This window comes from Cervus canadensis, chromosome 9 (genome assembly GCF_019320065.1).
Source record: "Cervus canadensis isolate Bull #8, Minnesota chromosome 9, ASM1932006v1, whole genome shotgun sequence".
Classification (NCBI taxonomy): domain Eukaryota; kingdom Metazoa; phylum Chordata; class Mammalia; order Artiodactyla; family Cervidae; genus Cervus; species Cervus canadensis.
The window spans coordinates 67,269,695-67,288,433 of record NC_057394.1 but is presented as its reverse complement, the minus strand read 5'-3'; the positions used below and the strand labels follow the sequence as shown (position 1 = coordinate 67,288,433).

At 38.1% G+C, this 18,739-nt stretch overlaps 1 protein-coding gene across 5 annotated transcripts in view; it reads left to right on the top strand.

Moving 5' to 3' along the window:
* The window catches only part of CAB39L (calcium binding protein 39 like), a 90,138-nt gene that overhangs the window by 8,311 nt on the left and 63,088 nt on the right, over positions 1-18,739 (top strand). Inside the window, exon 2 of one of the 5 annotated variants that reach the window (XM_043478312.1) lies at positions 18,162-18,299. The exons of 1 other annotated variant lie outside the window; for it this stretch is intronic. The gene's annotated coding sequence lies outside the window, so the exon portion shown is untranslated. Of the gene's footprint in view, positions 1-17,888; positions 18,300-18,739 lie in introns of those variants that run through there. 3 more of the 5 variants (XM_043478311.1, XM_043478313.1, XM_043478310.1) reach the window with 3 other exon arrangements.

Here is an 18,739-nt window from a genome sequence, read left to right as displayed (position 1 = left end):
AAAACTTAATTTGCCCCCAATTTATAGAGCATGTACATTGTTAAATAATATAGAGATGATTTAAAGTATATGTGTAATGTGCATATGATATATGCAAACACTATACCATTTTATATAAGGGATGTAAGCATCCATGGATTTTGTTGTCCATGAGGGGGTTGGGCTGGAACCAGTCCCCCATGGATAACAAGAGATGACCGTACCTTAGTGGGATATATTCAGTAGTATAATTGTTGTTGCATTGCTATTTTTAAAGTATTTTAAGTCTATTGTCGGGTAAAATAAGTGTTGCAAGATGTTAATTCTTGAACAGAGCCACAGTAGTTTATCAGGGCTATGACTTAGAAAATTTAGCTTGGAAAGTCCTTTGCTAGATTGAGCAAAGTGGAAATGAAGTACAAAATTACACAGAAAGACAGCTAACATATCAGAGCACAGGTCACATGGCAGGCTTTGTGCTAGACACTATATATATATATATATATATGTATGTATATACACATACATAATTTGACCCTTAACAGGTGTCCTTTGAGATTTGTGATACTATTTTCATAAGAGGGTCAGAGATGTTGAGATTTAAACCCAGATCTATGTGATTCCAAAGCCTGTGTTTTTTCTACTACATTATTGCAGGATATATACATCAAGTATTGCGAAGAAAGAATATCAAGAGCTAAATGTTCTATTTAAACCGCTAGTTGCTGCTCAGAAAATAAAGATGCAGACCCAGAGTCAGTGGTTTATACATTCTTCATGCAAGAGCATTATACTAAAGGAGAGAGTATAAGTTTTCTCTTATTTCTAAGGGGAAAATGTAAACATACACACATGTACACATGTACACCATCATATGGATATTGAGAGAGAAAAATTTTATAAAAGTTTCTATTGATGACTGAAATTAGTGAAAGATATGAACTAAAGCTATGGCAAAGCAGAAAAGAAAAAAGAATCTAGTAGTCATGGGTTTTCATGGTGCTTTTATCAGCAAAAAACCTTTCAAAGCTTCCCTTTGTGATATTTCAGAGCTCTTCTAAGCTTTGCACAACCTTTTTGTACATATTCAAGATGTGTGGTTTAGAAAATGCTAGTTTAGATAAGGTGGTTTCCTCCTGTGTAAGGTGAGGGTTGATAGGGATTTCAGCCATGTTAGAGTTCCTCTTATCCATACCACCCTTTCACATTTCTACTTATTTCCCCCAATGTTGAAATATTTTTATTTGGTTCAATACTACTTTTTAAAATGTCTACCAGTTAAAGTAATCAGGATAGGCTATTTTAATTTGATTTATTTGTATTGATATATGGTGATGATGAAAATTCAATTTATAATTCTATGTACCTGATAACAATAAGAAAAAAATGTTAAAATTTCTATAAAGATTTTTTAAATTAAGTTTTTAGCTTTTCTTTTTGTCAGAAGCTGTGTTGATCAGTGACTGTGGTGAAGGCTGAGAAAGTTGAAGCAAATTTGCAGGTGATACAAACTTCTAAGGTAAGCTAACATACTGGATTGGCCAGAAAGTTCATTTGGGTTTCTCCATATCATCTAACAGAAAAACCTGAATGAACTCTTTGGCCAACCCAATAATAACTCAGTCAAGATTATAGGTGCCCTTGACAGACTTGTAGACTACCCTAACACACTAAAACAAGATTTATCAGGATTAATTATAATATCCCAATTTAAATTGTACAAAGCAATTGCAGAAGTATTAAATAGATTTCCATTTCTGAGAATATGATAGAGAAAAGAAAGTGAAGTTGCTTAGTCGTGTCCGACTCTTTGTGACCCCATGGACTGTATGTAGCCTGCCAGGCTCCTCTGCCCGTGGGATTTTCCAGGCAAGAATACTGGACTGGGTTGCCATTTCCTTCTCCAGGGGAATCTTTCTGACCCAGGGATCGAACCCAGGTCTCCTGAATTGCAGGCAGACTCTTTACTGTCTGAGCCAACAGAGACGATCATGATAGAGAAGACGTCCATAAAATATGTAAAATAGTAGATTCCATATTAAAACATCCTTTAAAATAAATGGATGAACCTATAAGAAAACAAAGGAAACTTTCTGGGGCTAGAAACCAAGCAAATCTATTCTGTGAGGTAAACAAGTGCTGAAATCACTGAATACTTTGGCAGCATCCATCAGTTTCTGTTGGCATAGAAACTTGTACGTGGGGAAAAATGGAGACTTGGGGAAAATCCCTTGCACTCTGCAAAGTGTAGGGGGGCCTGTCAGAGACCATCCTGGAGAGGCATACAACTCTAGGTGGAGTTAAAATCTCCCTGAGAAATTCCTGGTTACCAGCTCACATTTGCTTGGATTTGAGGCCTTATTTTATGCTATTTTCATGGTCTCAAAACTCTACAAGGAGAGTTTTAATTTATAATAGACTTGGGTCTGAAACAGTTTTCAGAAACCATCACAAATCCTCCATAGACAGGATTATCAACCTAGTTATCAAACAGTCATAGTTAAAATTCTAAAAACTAAGCTCATATGCATTTTTTTAAAATCACAAAACACAAGGGAGAAAAAAAAAATACGTTGAGCTAGAGTCAGCAGAAACCAGAACTAAAACTTATCTACAGATATTTCAGCTATTAGAAGTATCCAATATATAAGATAAATATATTTAATAAATAAAAGAGGGATTCTAAAATATAAAAAGTAACAGACTATAAAAATGGCCAGGCACACTAAAATAAGAACAAATTAGGATATAAAAAATGATAAACCCCATAATGAAACTAAGAAGTAAAGATGTTAAACCCAGCATATAAGGCACAGTTAAAAAGAGAAAGAAACTATAGTTGACCTTGTGAATTTTTTTCAAAAAGTACCTACTACAGTACTACATGATCTGTGGTTGGCTGAACCCACAAATGTGGTTACTGCAATTACGGAAAGCTAATTGTAAAGTTAAACATAGATTTTTCACTGCATGGTGGTTAGTACCCCTAACCCTCCATTTGTTCCAGGGTCAACTCTGCATAGAAGGCCATACACAAAGAAAAAAGATACAGAAAAAATAAAAGAAATTGTGAGATGAGTTAATCAGAATAGCAGGATACAATCTGTGCAAGAAAGTTAATATTAAAGTAGAAGAGATGAACTTCTCTAGAGAGAAAGCATCATCCCCCTTGTAAGGGCAGGAAGAAAAAAAAAAGCAGAACTAATTTTATTCAGTGAGTTCCCCAGCTCATCACATAAAAGTCAGCACTTCCTCCTTGTCTTACTTTTTGATTCAAGACAAAGAACATTGTATAACAGGAAAGTAATTCATAATTTTAAAAAATCAGTTGTAGATTTATTCACAAATATTTGCTGAGAATAAAGCAGGATAAAGCAGTGAACAAAACACACAAATTCCCTCCCTTCACATTAGCTTATGTTCTAGTGTCCTTAAAGTTGTCAGTTAGGAAGTGAACATCAAGACAACAGCATGCTTTTCCCTTTCCTTTTCATTCATAGCTTTCCTCAGCATGGAGTTATAATGGAAATCCAGGAGTCTGCAGACTTGATCATATTCAGTGTAGAGTGTGTACATTATATGTATCAGAACCTACATTTTTTTTTTTAAATGCCTGTTTAAAGAGAAACATAGCTGCTACTTTTTAAAAAATGAAACTTTCTACTTACAAATGCTATGGTAGAAAGCTCAGGGTGTTTCTTTTTTTTTTTTTTTAGTGTGTTTCTTTTTAAACTGGAACATTTATTGAGCAACTAATTATCGAAACCCTGAATATCCGCTGGATGCTGTCGCAGCTGCTCTTTTCGGATTAGGTGATGTTATTCAGGAATTGAAGCCTGAACCTGCTGTATACAACTTTTAGGTGCCTTACTCAACTAGCGCCAGTGGCACTTCTTTCCTTCTCTTGCACTCGGCAGGGTAGTCACATTTGCCACAGGTCGATTTATGTCAGTGATAGAACTTAGAGCTACAACAGCGGCACAACACATGTCTTATTGTGACATTTTCCAAACAACAATATTCCCTCCCTCATCTCACTTCTGATTATTTCAGAAAAGAATAGAGGAAAAAAAAAAAAAAAGTAATTCTAAAAACAAAATTACTTTAAAAATTTCACAGTATTTCCTTCTAATGTTATCTGCATAAAAATTATATGTGTATATGAACATGCAAATGGCTGTGTGTATTGAGGTTGTTACTGTTCAGTCCCTAAGTTGTGTCCAGTTCTTTGCGACCCCATGGACTGCAGCCCACCAGGCTCCTCTGTCCGTGGAGTTCTCCAAGCAAGACTATTGCAGTCAGTCGCCATTTCCTTCTCCAGGTTGTATGTATATATGTAATTAAAAGTGAATTTGATACATGTATATGCGCTTCCCTGGTAGCTCAATCGGTAAAGAAACTGCCTGCAGTGCAGGAGTTCCAGGTTCAATTCCTGGGTGGGGAAGATCCCCTGGAGAAGGAAATGGCAACCCACTCCAGTATTCTCGCCTGGAGAATCCCATGGACAGAGGAGCCTGGTGGGCTCTAGCCCATGCAAGAGTTGGACACGACTGAGTGACTGACCCACCAGCACCACCATACACATGTAACAGCTGATTCACTTCCCCGTCCAGCAGAACCACTGCCGTATTGTGAAACAGTTGTATTCCAATAAAAAATGAATTTGAAATACTCATATATTTTATTTTTTAATTTTTATTTAGCATATTTTTCTTATATGAATCTATGACCCTTTCAAATGTTATTTTGACATTCTATTAAATTCTATAATAAAGTGATAGCATAGCATAATTTATTCAACCATTTCTTTTTTGTAGATATTCCGGGCTTTCCTATTATAAATAACATTGTATAGCATCATTGAATATCTGGTCATATTTCTGATTACTTTCTCAGACTAGCTTTCTGTTAGTAGAAATGGTGCATTGAAGAGCATAAACATTCGAAAAATTGCTTCCTAGAAATATTCTTAGTGATTTTATTCTGCACAGCAGCATATGAGATTTTGTCTTATCACATGGTGGTAGTTTATGTTTTAAAAAATCTTTCTTTTTCTTAGGAAGATTCTGTTTCTTATAACAGTTATGCTTCTTTTACTAAGGTGAAAACTTTCATCTACATTTTGGATTCTGTGTTGAAATGGAGAAATTTTCCATCTTTTAGTAGTTGGCACAAGAATTAGTTCACATTTTCTTTGTAAAACAAGATACCATTGTGTGTTTATATTTATTACAGATTTTTTTTCCTGTGGTCAGTAGTGATTAATAGATTGTAATTATTTCTCCTATTCTAGATCATGTTTTATAAGTCTTGAGAGTTATGGTAAAATGTGTTTTATAAAGAAAATGGAATCCAACTATAGTTACTGAACTAATTTCATAGAGATTTTTCCATTCAGTGTATATGTTTTATTATAAGTTCTATGTATTTGTTTGCTGTCAATGGATTTGTTGGAATCTGAAAATGAAATATCTTGTTTAAAAGGACTTTCCATTATTAACAAGCTTCAAAACATAGAAAGGGAAACTTTGAGACAAGTTTCCCTTGACATTTTAAACTGAGTAATTTATAACTCAAGGTTTTCTCTCTCTTCACTCAGCCTTATCTTTGTTTGTCCTTTCTGTGTTCTTTTTAAATCCTGTTTTCTCCTTGGCTCTAGGGCACCAGCTTACAAATTGTACTTTTAAAGATTTATAATAGAAATAATATGATTTTCCAACATAAAATTTTTCATGTAGCTCTGATTTCAATAATTTGTAGCAAAGTGAAAGTTTGTAAAAACTTGGAAAATTAGAAGATGACATACTTTATAAAAAGAGAGCAAACATGGGATGAGAGTTGTTTAGAAGCTATGTTGTGTTCGTAAATGATTCAAGAAAGAACTTTTCATAGAAGTATCGACTGTGGAAAAAGCAAAAAACAGCTCCAGCAAAGAAGGGCAGAGAAATATGAAACTCATCACCATCTGACTCTGAGCCCATCTTTGTTGGTTATAATGCTATTGTGTATTATACCTGAGGATTCCATGACTTCTTTCTTATGTCATTCTTTGTTAGTCCTTAAATTGGGAAGTTGGAGGAATACCATAGCATGTGTCTCGCCTAGTTAGTTTTTGTGGCGCAATTTTAAGTGAAATTGTAACCATTGGACGTTGAATTTGATGAACATGAATTATAGACTTTAGCTTTTCTTCTTAATACATTTGTGTGTTTTTGTAACCTCACTTTTCACTCTGCTCCAGTACGCATTCTGTTAGTTCACTCTTACTCTCTTGAGATGATTTTGAGTCCTTCTCTTCTGAGAAAATGGGAGCAATCATGTACTTTGTAACTTCATTCCTCTTTACCTGGACAGTTTCTTTACTCACTCTTTCTCTTCCTTTTTCATTTTAGAAAAATATATATAATTCTTCGTGGGGGTTAAACTTTCCACTATGGTCTTGATTCCATCTTCTGTTGTGGGCATAAGACTCTTGCCTCATTAACTGTCCTCTTCTTATCTTGCATCTTCTTCCTATCTGTTGCACCCACTCAGTCTACTGAGAGTTCAAAGTTAACAAAAAAGCAACAAAAATCCTTCAAGGTCTCCTTCTCTTCCTTATCAAATGCTTGGAAACAGTGTTATATGCTAGTGCCTTCATCACCTCATCCTTAACCTCTTACAATCTTACTTTTGCCCGGGACTTCTTGTTGTGTGTCAGGTACTGCGAAGGCTCTGACCTTTCATACAGTGTTCTAGGTGAGGCAGCTGAGCCATGCTACCTAGATCTGAACCAATATTACCAGTTTCCCAGAAGGACTGCCGCCTTGGGGTCCTCTTCCTGCTTTATGCTTTGCTATAGTGCCCATATGGGGCTTCTCAGGGGACGCTACTGGTAAAGAACCTGCCTGCCAATGCAGGAGACCTAAGAGATGCAGGTTCAAGCACTAGGTGGGAAGGATCCCCTGGAGGAGGACATGGCAACCCACTCCAGTATTCTTGCCTGGAGAATCCAATGGACTGAGGAGCATGGTAGACTACTGTCCATGGACTCTCAAAGAGTTGGACACAACTGAAGTGACTTAGCACGCATGCACGCATCATGCCATGTGATCTGATGATCGCAACCTGGCTTTGACCTCTCTATCAAGAAAAAGAAACACAAAAAGGCAAAATGGTTGTCTGAGGAGGCCTTAAAAATAGCTGAGAAAAGAAGAGAAGCTAAAGGCAAAGTAGAAAAGAAAGATATACCCATTTGAATGCAGAGTTCCAAAGAATAGCAAGGAGAGATAAGAAAGCCTTCCTCAGTGATCAGTGCAAAAAATAGAGGAAAACAATAGAATGGGAAAGACTAGAGATATCTTCAAGAAAATTAGAGATACCAAGGGAACATTTCATGCAAAGATGGGCATAATAAAGGACAGAAATGGTATGGACCTAGCAGAAGATATTAAGAAGAGGTGGCAAGAATACACAGAAGAACTATTCAAAAAAGATCTTTATGACCCAGATAACCATGATGGTGTGATCAGTCACCTAGAGCCAGACATCCTGGAATGTGAAGTCAAGTGGGTCTTAGGAAGCATCACTACGCACAAAGCTAGTGGACATGATGGAATTCCAGTTGAGTTATTTCAAATCCTGAAAGATGATGCTATTAAAGTGCTGCACTCAATATGCCCACAAATGTGGAAAACTCAGCAGTGGTGACAGGACTGGAAAAGGTCAGTTTTCATTCCAATCCCTAAGAAAGGCAATGCCAAAGAATGCTCAAACTACCACACAATTGCACTCATCTCACACGCTAGTAAAGTAATGCTCGAAATTCTCCAAGCCAGGTTTCAACAGTACGTGAACCATGAACTTCCAGGTGTTCAGGCTGGATTAGAAAAGGCAGAGGAACCAGAGATCAAATTGCCAACACCTGTTGGATCATTGAAAAAGCAAGGGAATTCCAGAAAAACATCTATTTCTGCTTTATTGACTATGCCAAAACCTTTGACTGTGTGGATCACAGCAAACTGTGGAAGATTCTTAAACAGGTGGGAATACCGGACCACCTGACCTGCCTCCTGAGAAATCTGTATGCAGGTCAGGAAGCAACAGTTAGAATTGGACATGGAACAACAGGCTAGTTCCAAATAGGAAAAGGAGTACGTCAAGGCTGTATATTGTCACCCTAGTTATTTAACTTATATGCAGAGTACATCATACAAAATACTGGGCTGGATGAAGCACAAGCTGGAATCAGGATTGCTGGGAGAAATATCAATAACCTCAGATATACAGATGACACCACCCTTATGACAGAAAGCAAAGAAGAACTAAAGAGCTTCTTGATGAAAGTGAAAGAGGAGAGTGAAAAAGTTGGCTTAAAGCTCAACATTCAGAAAACGAAGATCATGGCATCTGGTCCCATCACTTCATGGCAAATTAATGGGGAAACAATGGAAACAGTGAGAGACTTTATTGTTTTGGGCTCCAAAATCACTGCAGATGGTGGCTGCAGCCATGAAATTAAAAGACACTTCCTCCTTGGAAGAAAAGTTATGACCAACCTAGACAGCATATTAAAAAGCTAAGACATTACTTTGTCAACAAAGGTCTGTCTAGTCATAGCTATGGTTTTTCCAGTAGTCATGTATGGATGTGAGAGTTGGACTATAAAGAAAGCTGAGGGCCGAAGAATTGATGCTTTTGAACGGTGATATTGGAGAAGACTCTTGAGAGTCCCTAGGATTGCAAGGAGATCCAACCAGTCCATCCTAAAGGAAATCAGTCCTGAATATTCATTGGAAGGACTGATGCTAAAGCTGAAACTCCAATACTTGGCCACCTGATGGGAAGTACTGACTCATTTGAAAAGACCCTGATGCTCAGAAAGACTGAAAGCAGGAGGAGAAGGGGACAACAGAGGATGAGATGGTTGGATGGCATCACTGACTCAGTGGACATGAGTTTGAGCAAGCTCTGGGAGTTGGTGATGGACAGGGAGGCCTGGCGTGCTGCAGTCCATGGGATCACAAAGAGTCAGACATGACTGAGCGACTGAACTGAACTGAACTGATCAGCCTATATTTCAGGATTTTAGGGGAATATGAATACTTAAAGGTCCCCTTCCTTGTCCTACTTCTTTGGATATCACTATTTCCCGTAATGCTTTTGGTTTGTAAGAATCGAAAGCGAGCCTTGGAAATTAGATTACAGGTTTACACAGCGTGCTCATCACTGCTCTGCAGTGTTCAGTACTGTTATTGCACACTTCATGTTCCTGATGCTCTGATTTTTGGTCATAGTGATAGTATACTCTTCTGGTTCTTTCCTTCTCTAACTACGATTTCTTTAGTCACTGTTTTTTTCTACTACCACCTGTAGGTATTCTTTAAAGGTTTGTTCTTGTCTTTCTTGTTTTTCTCTCCTATTGCACTGACTTCCCAGGTGGCACAGTGGTAAAGAATCCACCTGCCAATGGAGGAGACATAGGAGATGTGGGTTCGATCCCTGGGTCAGAAAGATCCCTTGGAGTAGGAAATGGCAACCCATTCCAGTATTCTTTCCTGGAAAATTCCATGGACAGAGGACCCTGGCGGCCAGCAGTCCCTGATGTCACAAAGAACTGAACAAGAGTGAGCAGCTGACCGAGCACATATTGCATAGGCAGAATGAGTGACCCCGGATGTGTGTTTCTGACTCTGTTTTCTCTCCTAGTTCTGTGTGTTCAAATGCCTCTGTAAGCATCTATATCCAGAACTCTTGCTGGCATCTCAAACTTGTTACATAAAAGCAACTTGTTATTGTGTAAAAATTGTTTTTTCTTCTTTGGCCCTTATTTACTTTGAAGATATTACCCATCTACTCTCACATAGGCATGGAAACTCGTCATCTTATTTGTTCTCTCCATTCCCACCAACATTTGTTCAGTTGCCAAATTTATTGTCTCTGACACTCATGTAGTCCTCTCCTTCCCACTGCGTAGTTAGTTTCATTGTCATCCTAGATTAGTGCAATTTTCTTTCATTTCATCTCCTCCTATTTCTATACCTTTTTTATTCCTTTTACCCTGCTAAATTCATATTCATGAGAGTCTGATTATCTCATGGCTCCCCTTTGCCCACAAATTAACAGTTAAACTTATTAGCCTAGTATGACAAACTCTTCATAATCTGATCCCAATCTGTTTTTCACTTTACTGTCATTCATATAGCATTTGCTTCAGATAAACTAAATTATTGTTTGTTATTTACATCTTGCTCTTCCTAAATCCTCTGTTCCTGTCTCCATGTGACCAAATGCTACCCATCACTCCTAACTGGATTCAGTGCACCTTTTCTCTGAAACCTTCTGTGATTCCTCAAGATATAAGTATGGTTTGGCTCTCCTGAATTTTTTGGCATTTCATTAGTCTTTTCATTTGTGATTCATAACTTTTTGCCTTACACTGTAGTGATTTTTGGTACATGTATTATACCCCCTAAGAGAATATGAATTCCTTATTTCACTCTGTATCCCCAAAGAGCATATTTTCCTCAGATGGTTGGATGAATGAATCCTATATATGGACATGATAAGAAAGTTGTAACAGGGCCTTGCCATTGTGTTCAGGGCCATTGCATATTAGTTGTATGGTTTGTCCATTGCTCAAAACTCCTGGCTAGGGAATTGAGTAGGGCCTGAAATCCAGCTCACAGTTACCCTCCAATCAAACTACGTGCCAGGCTGGTGCAGGGTTGCCTCTGCCTGAAGAAAAGAATACTTGTTCTTTGCCTGACGATGCTATGTGCCGGTTGATCTGTGCACCTGCTTGACTGTACCTGTCCCTTTTTCTGACTCTTACCAAAGTAAGCTAGTAGTAACCCTGAAAGTACCGAAAGGATTGATTGAAGTTCATTATGGAAACTATTTTGGGGACTTCCCTGGTGGTCCAGTGGCTAAGACTCCCCGCGCCCAATGCTGGGGGCCCAGGTTCAATCCCTGGTTCAGGAACTAGATCCCACATGTGGAAACAAAGATGAAAGACCCCACGTGCGGCAACTAAGACCTGGCTCAGCCAAATAAATAAATAAATATTTAAAAAACCCTACTTTGTGTCACATAGAAAGTACCCCAGATTTGTTTGTTGAAAGATGTGGATTAATCAAGTGTAAAATAAAGCATTGTTATAGACAGTGTCCTTGATAATTAGCAATTAATCTCAAATTCATAAATATTCTGGAACCCCTGTGATACTTCTAGAACCTTTGAGATTTCTTGTAATATTTTACTTAGATCAAATGGCTAATAGTCCCATTTCCCTTTCCCCCACCTCAACTCCATCTTTTGGTTAGAGTAAATTAGACTAGACTCCAGAGTTTCTATACTCCTGTGCTTTTTTAAAATGCTGCATCCAGGGAATTCCTTGGCGGTCCAGTGATTAGGAATCCATGGTTTTACTTCCAAGGGCAGGTTCAGTTCCTCATGGGGGATCTAAGATCCCACAGGCCATGTGGTGTGGCAAAAAACAAAACAAAACAAAAAAAACTGCATGCGGAATTCTTTTTTAAAAAAATTTATTTATTTTAATTGGAGGCTAATTACTTTACAATACTGTAGTTGTTGTTGCCATATATTGACATGAATCAGCCATGGGTGTCCATGTGTTCCCCATCTTGAACCCCCCTCCCCCCTCCCCCCATCCCATCCCTCAGGGTCATCCCAGTGCACCAGCCCTGAGCACCCTGTCTCATGCATTGAACCTGGACTGGCGATCTATTTCAGAATTGTTTTAATTGCATTATTTTGGCCTCATTGGTGTATAATCCTTTTTTTTTTTCTTTTTTGGACTGTGCTATAGCAAACTCAATGGACATGAGTCTGAGAAAATTTCGGGAGATAGTGAAACACAGGGAAGCCTTGGGTGCTGCAGTTCATCAGGTTGCAAAGAGTCGGACCCACCTGAGTGACTGAATAACAGAAGTGTCATACAGGATCTTAGAACCGCAACCCAGGGTCAAACCCGCCCTTCCTGCGGTGGAAGCACAGAGTCTTAACCACTGGACCACCAGGGAGGTCTGAAGACAAATGTAAAAGTTCTTAAACACAGAGTTAATGACTGGTTGGTGTGTGGGTTATGTGCACCTCGGGGTCTCTTCATGTAACACTTCGCATCTACTAAGTGTTTCATGAATGAGGTTGACTACGAACTGCCTGTGACCCCCCTCCAACAGATCTGCCTCATTTGAGAGTAGTCACAGAGAAACTTAAAGTTGGATGATGTACTTTTAGAATATAAGAGTTATTTTTTTTTTTAAATTTTGTGAGTGGATCAGTGTCTAACATTTAACAGTTAACTAATGCCAGGCATGTATGTATATTATATTTCACTTGATCCTCATAACTAGCGCTGGAGTGTATATGGTTGTATCCAATTGAAAGATAATATTGCTTACATACAATCTGTTTTCATTCAAGTCTGGGTCAGCCTAATTCCAAAGACTCTATGGCCTATGAAACTAGCCACTTGATATGAGAAGAATGTTCAGAATAGTTTATCACATAAAGGCCTTCAGAGGTGATATATATATATTCATTTACTAGTGAATAGATGTACATAGAGATGGATTTTATCTTGGCATTAGGGAAACAAGGTATTCCTTAGACTGGCAGGGTAGAGCTCACTGCTGAGACCTAAGTATTATAGCTGCCACTGCAGCGCAGTACCAGCAGGGGGCCAGAGTAATGCTCCAAATTGAGAAAAGGTCTGACGTTCTCAACTTTGAAAGATTGCTCCAGCATTTTGGAAATACAGCCAATGGGCAGGATTGTCACCTAAATTATGTAATCCAAGCTTCCTCCTTCCTAAAAAAAGCAGGAACAGATGGAAGCAGAGTTAGTATGAGAACGAAAGCAGACTAATGAAGCTTTGTTATTTTGCTGAAGATCTTGTAAAGCTTTCCAAATTTAGCCAAGGATTAGCAATTAATGGATAATTGGAAATGTGTTTTCATTCTATCAATTAACCCCCATTTCACTGCAGCTTGGACACCTGTAAAGCATTTCTCATCTAGCGTTTCTTCTATATTCTGCTTTTATGAAAACAATTTGAATATCTTTAAGCAAGTTCCAGGGTAACAGTTCTGCCTGAAACAGGAATTATGAAAAGAACTTGAGGTATCTGTGGTATGTGGATAGGATGGCAAACTCCTAAGGTAGTAAATAGATTCTTTGCTTTGGGGCTTTCTTTTTGGCTTAAGACTGTTGAAGAATAAGTCAAATGTTATTCCTAGGCTACCTGAATGTGTAGCTGTGATATTAATATTTTGTATCTACACTGTAGTCTTTAAGAAGAGAGAAAAATAGAGAAACAAAAGCATGAATGAGAAGTGAGGGGGAAAAAACAAAGAGAGAGGTAAATACCACTTTAAAAAATGTTTAGTTGCCCAAATTAGCAAAATAATAGCAATAAGTTCACAATACTTGTTAGCATATTCATATATATATATACATATATATTTTATGATGGTGAAAGTAACAGTCATTTCTGCTTTAACACGTTTTGAAAACACAGATTTGTTCCAATATGATTGATGTATTAGGAAACATTTGAACATAATACAGATTCCTCATTTGCTTTTGTACAGTTTCATGAATGCAGAAAGCCACCCAGCTGAGCCAAGGCATGGAGAAATACACAAAACATAGACATGCACACATCTCAAACACATACCAGCCGTCTCTCGTATACCTCATGTTATGTGAGTCATATTCATCCACCTTTGATGTTACAACTTTTCAGCTGATAACAGACAATCCTCCCATCCAAGTACTAACCAGGCCCAACCCTGCTTAGCTTCCAAGATGAGATGAGATCAGGTGCATTCAGGGTGGTATGGCTATCAACAAGATAAATTCTATTTCCGCTTTTGAAATAATTCACAAGTTGTAAATCTTCTAACATCCACCTCCACAAGCAAATATCAGGTCTTTTTCAAGGAAAAATGCCACATTTATTGTGGTATTTATTTTATGTATTTGTTTATGCCATATTTATTTTATGTATTTCTTAAACCACTTGCTGTAAAAAAAAAAAAGTGTTATTTTTATTAGGTTCCTACTTTAAGAGAAAAAAGTATGTTTCTGATGACATTTTTGAGTATTGAGCTCCAACCCAATTTCCCCCACAATTCCTGTGGTTCTTACTACATGATACAGAGCTGTGTGACGTGGTGATTTTTAGGAACACTTACCTTGTTTTGTAGTGAAACTGATTGTACGTGTTAATTATAGAATATTTGGAAAACACTGGAATATATGAATGTAATCACCAGTGTTCCAGGACTTCCCTGGTGGTCCAGTGATTAAGACTCCGCATTCCAAATGCAGGGGGCCCAAGTTCCATCCCTGGTCAGGGAACTAGATTCCCCCCGCTGCAACTAAAAAAACAAAATTCCCACATGCCTCCACTAAAGATCACACATGTGGCAGCTAAGACCTGGCACAGCCAAGTTAAAAAACAAATAAGTAAATAAAAAGAAATATTTAAAAAAATTTTTTAATATTTTTTAAAAAAATTACCAGTGTTCCAACTCACGTTAACACTTGGTATTGTTTCCATATCCATATAAAAAGAAATGTTTATGGAAAAAATAGAACAAAAATTGGGAGCTCATATTCTTTATTAAGCTTAGGATCTTGGATTTTTTAACTTGATACTATGCAATAAATATGTCCCCATTTCTTTAAATATTCTTAAGCAGTTTGACTATGATATTCTGTATGAATGAATGCACTCCACTCAGTATTCAGCAGGTATGCTGAATGGCCTGCGACTATGCCAGTTGTTTGTACACTTGCTTCGGTTGGTCAATGCCCATGCTACATGGAATCCAATGATTAAATATAGTCAATCACGTAGTTTTGGACTTTCTGGGGAGGGGTGTTTGCTATACATAGTAGTAGTGGCTCAGTGGTAGAGAATCCACCTGCAATGCAGGAGGTGCGGGTTTGAGCCCTGGGTCAGGAAGATCCCCTGGAGGAGGGGGTGGCACCCCAGTCCAGTATTCTTGCCTGAGAAATCCAGTTTACAGAAGAGTCTGGCGGGCTGTGTGTCCATGGGGATCACAAAGAGTTGGACACGACTGAAGTGACTGAGCACACACAGTATAATAAATATCTCTGCATATGCTTCCTTGCATATTTGTTATTCTTAGAATGAATTTGTAGACACTGAATTACTAAATGAAAAGGAATATGAATATTTTAAGCCTGTTGCAACTTATTGTTAATATCCCTACAGGGAAAAGTTATGTTAATTTACACTCTGTGTTAAAGCACTAGAGTTCTTGTTTTATTTTACCATCACCAACCTTAGAAGTATAATTAAAGCAAACACAAAATAAGCTTTCTTATCTGTTTAGGTAACTACAGTATTATTGATCAGGAGGGAAGACTGTGAGGAAAATAGAGGCTGACCCCTCTCTATAGAGAGTTAAATACAGAAAGATATGGACCATGGGAAATGGAGTGATGTACAGAACTAATAAATAGGAATTTAGTTAAGTAATAAGAGGTCTTTTAGAAAAAAGCATGCAAGATAAGGTGAAAGGAGGCTGTAAAATTTCTGCCTTCTTGCAGTAAAACTTGTTGGCTGACCCAATGATATAAATAAAGTAGAAAAAAAGAGAAAGAAAGTCTTATTTAGGACCTTCCAGATATCACTTCCAATTGCCAGATTTTAAGCCACCCTCCTCATGATACTGTAAATAAGAAAAGTTGTGGGTAAATGAAATGATCATAATCACTGAAGTGGAGTAATATGTGATTTCACAGAGTTCTACCTGGGTAGAATTTGAGTCAAAGGATTTTGAGTAAAAGATAATGAACTCATACGGGAAATTTGAGCAATTGTTTTATATATATGTGTGTGTGTGTTTAAATTTTTGGCCACACGGAGTGACATACAGGTTTTTAGTTCCCTGACCAGGGATCGAAACTGTGCCCTGTGCAGTAGAAGTGAGGAGTCTTAATCACTGGACTTCTAAAGAAGTCCCTGAACAATTGTTTTAGATTTGTCTTATCTATTGTTACAGGGCTTCCCACGTGGCTCAGTGGTAAAAAAAATCTGCCTGCCAAGGCAGGAAACATGGTCCCTGGATTGGGAAGATCCCCTGGAGAAGGAAATGTCAACCCTCTCCAGTTATTCTTACCTGGGAAATCCCCCAGACAGAAGAGCCTGGCAGGCTACAGTCCATAGGGTCACAAGAGAGTCTGACACAACTGAGCAACTAAACAACAACGTATACTATTGCAACTGAGCAACTAAACAACGTAAATGAGACTTGCTTGTCTCATTTTAGCTCTGTGCGAACCCTCATGCAGGCACAATCTCTTAACTTCATCCCTCGTCATTCTGCAAGCCCTTTGCTACCTGCCCCAAGGCTTCCCTGTGGCCACTGCTACGAGGTCTACTCAATGTCCAGACCCACACTTGTGCAACCCAGAAGAACAGAGGAGTTAAACTCAAGGGTAGGGGACTTAATGCCCTTTGGGGAAAGCCTTTGATCAAGAAAAGATGAGAGCCATAGGTAAATTCTTCCCCTTCCTTTTCCACCCTCCCATCCCCAAGCCCTAGGGGTGATCCTGAAATGCACTTTATATGGCTTCTGAGAGGCTCAGTCTGATAGATTTAACAGGTGGCCAGCTTGATGAGGCATTGTCATATTGGCTGTCCTCCTTTGCTTTATTTCCATATTCTCTCATTCCTGCTCACTGTGATTGGATTTCTTATTAAAATAATATTACATGAGCTTTTTGCTTCAGACCATGCTTTTGGTAGGGGCAAAAACACAGGCTACAAGGACAGCAGCAAAAAGAATAGTGCCTGTAATTGACTGAAGCATATTAAGTATATGAAAATTTGTGAACCTAATAGTGATAGTCAAAAGAAGAGGAAGAATTCCCCTACCAAAAAAACCCCAGTCTCTCATTTGCCACCATTGAAAGTGAATATTATGAGCCTCCTTCTCTCAAAATTGATAATTAGGACTTTCCTGGTGGTCCAGTGTTTAAGACCCCATGCTTCCACTCCAGGGAGTGTGGGTTTGATCCATGGTCAAGGAACTAGGATCCCACATGCCACACAGCATAGCCCCCCCCACCCAAAAAAAAAGACAGTTTGCTCTATAATTATACATGTATAATAATGAAAAAATGTTTTTTATAGCCTTTAGCTTTTAAAGTTCTCACTGAAGGAGTGTTACATATCCTGACCAATAGTGCTTGTGCGTGATGAGGTGGGGAGGGATGGGGAGACAGTCTACACCAAATAATTACACTTGGCTTGCACATAAATGGTATAAACCATTTTGTATTTGGTGTTGTTTCTCTATGTTCTATGTAATTTCCTTTGCATAACTAATATTGATGCTAAATTTCAAAATATGCCATGTTTTTAAAATTTTTTTTCACACTATTACATTGAAATTATGAATACTCATTGTAACACCTCCCTTGCTTTTTTAAGAATCTTCTGATCTATAGTCAGATGCATTATCCATCGCATCACTGACCCCCCCCCATCTCCTTTGCTTTTTAAATCTCCAGATTAAATTACTAATATTGGTGTATTTACTTCCTACACTTTCTTATTATGATTGAAAATAGCATCTGCCCAGAGGAACTAGCATATTGGCAGATAAATCTGTTATCGCTATCAACATGCCTTCGTTATTTACATTTTGAAACAAGATGGTCAGGGCAATTTAATCTGTTGACAAAACCCCATGCAAGTATAGGACTTAGAGGGGAAAAAATGTGATGAGAAAAAAATTTTGTTTATCCCTAGACTTTTTTTTTTTTTTGGCCAAGAATTAAATTTGCCTCAACTTAATTGCTTTACACACATTCTTGTGACATTGCATGATTTTGAGGGAGGGAGAGAAAGACGAGCTGTGACTGTGTGGTATGTGTCTAAAAGCGTGCATTAGAGCAGAGCAGAAAGCACCAGCAAGCTGGTTTGACCAGAAACAGAACTGCCTGTGACAGATTAAGAGACAAGCAAGGCTGGGAATCTGAGAGCAAGTAAAGAGAGTGGAAATTTACAGCTGCCCCGTGTGAGTGTTCAGTGAGCATTTTCTGCTAACGTTTTCCGGTGGTAACTGTTACTCTTCAAAGACAGAAAGTCAAGACAGATCTTGGAAAGTCTTTTCTCTGCCATGCTTTGGTAATAGGAGGCACCCTCTGTTAAATGGAAGATAAAGGCTACTTCATCTAAAGTGCGTGGAGCCCCAGAGAGAGCTGTCTTCAGCACCTCACCATGGGTCTACTTTTTGCTGCTTAGACAAGCCTGGACTTTTCTATAACATTGGGTGAGTATCAACCAGGTTACCTATCCTGGTTCACAGAAATGGAATTAATATGATAAACTTTCATTTAGTTGAGCTTTTACAGTTACTGCTTATAAATTTGTTTTATAAACCAAGCTGCTACCTCGTTTCTTTGTGCATGATGAACTGCTGTTACTAGGAGAGGTTTAAAAAAACAACAACTACAAAACAATACTTCTCTGTTGCCTAAGGCACTTGAATCATTACCAACTATTCTGTGTCCATGGAATATCTTATTTTGGAAATGGGTTTTTATTTACAGAGTGTTTCCAAAAATAAAACAGTGGCAGGATACCATTTTTCATGTTTCTCTTTCAACTGAATGAAAATTCCAAAGTTACCTCTTTCTGTTTATGTCAGTAAATTTAATATGATCATTGTGATGTTTGATGGTGTCAATTATTATAAATTGCAGCATTCCC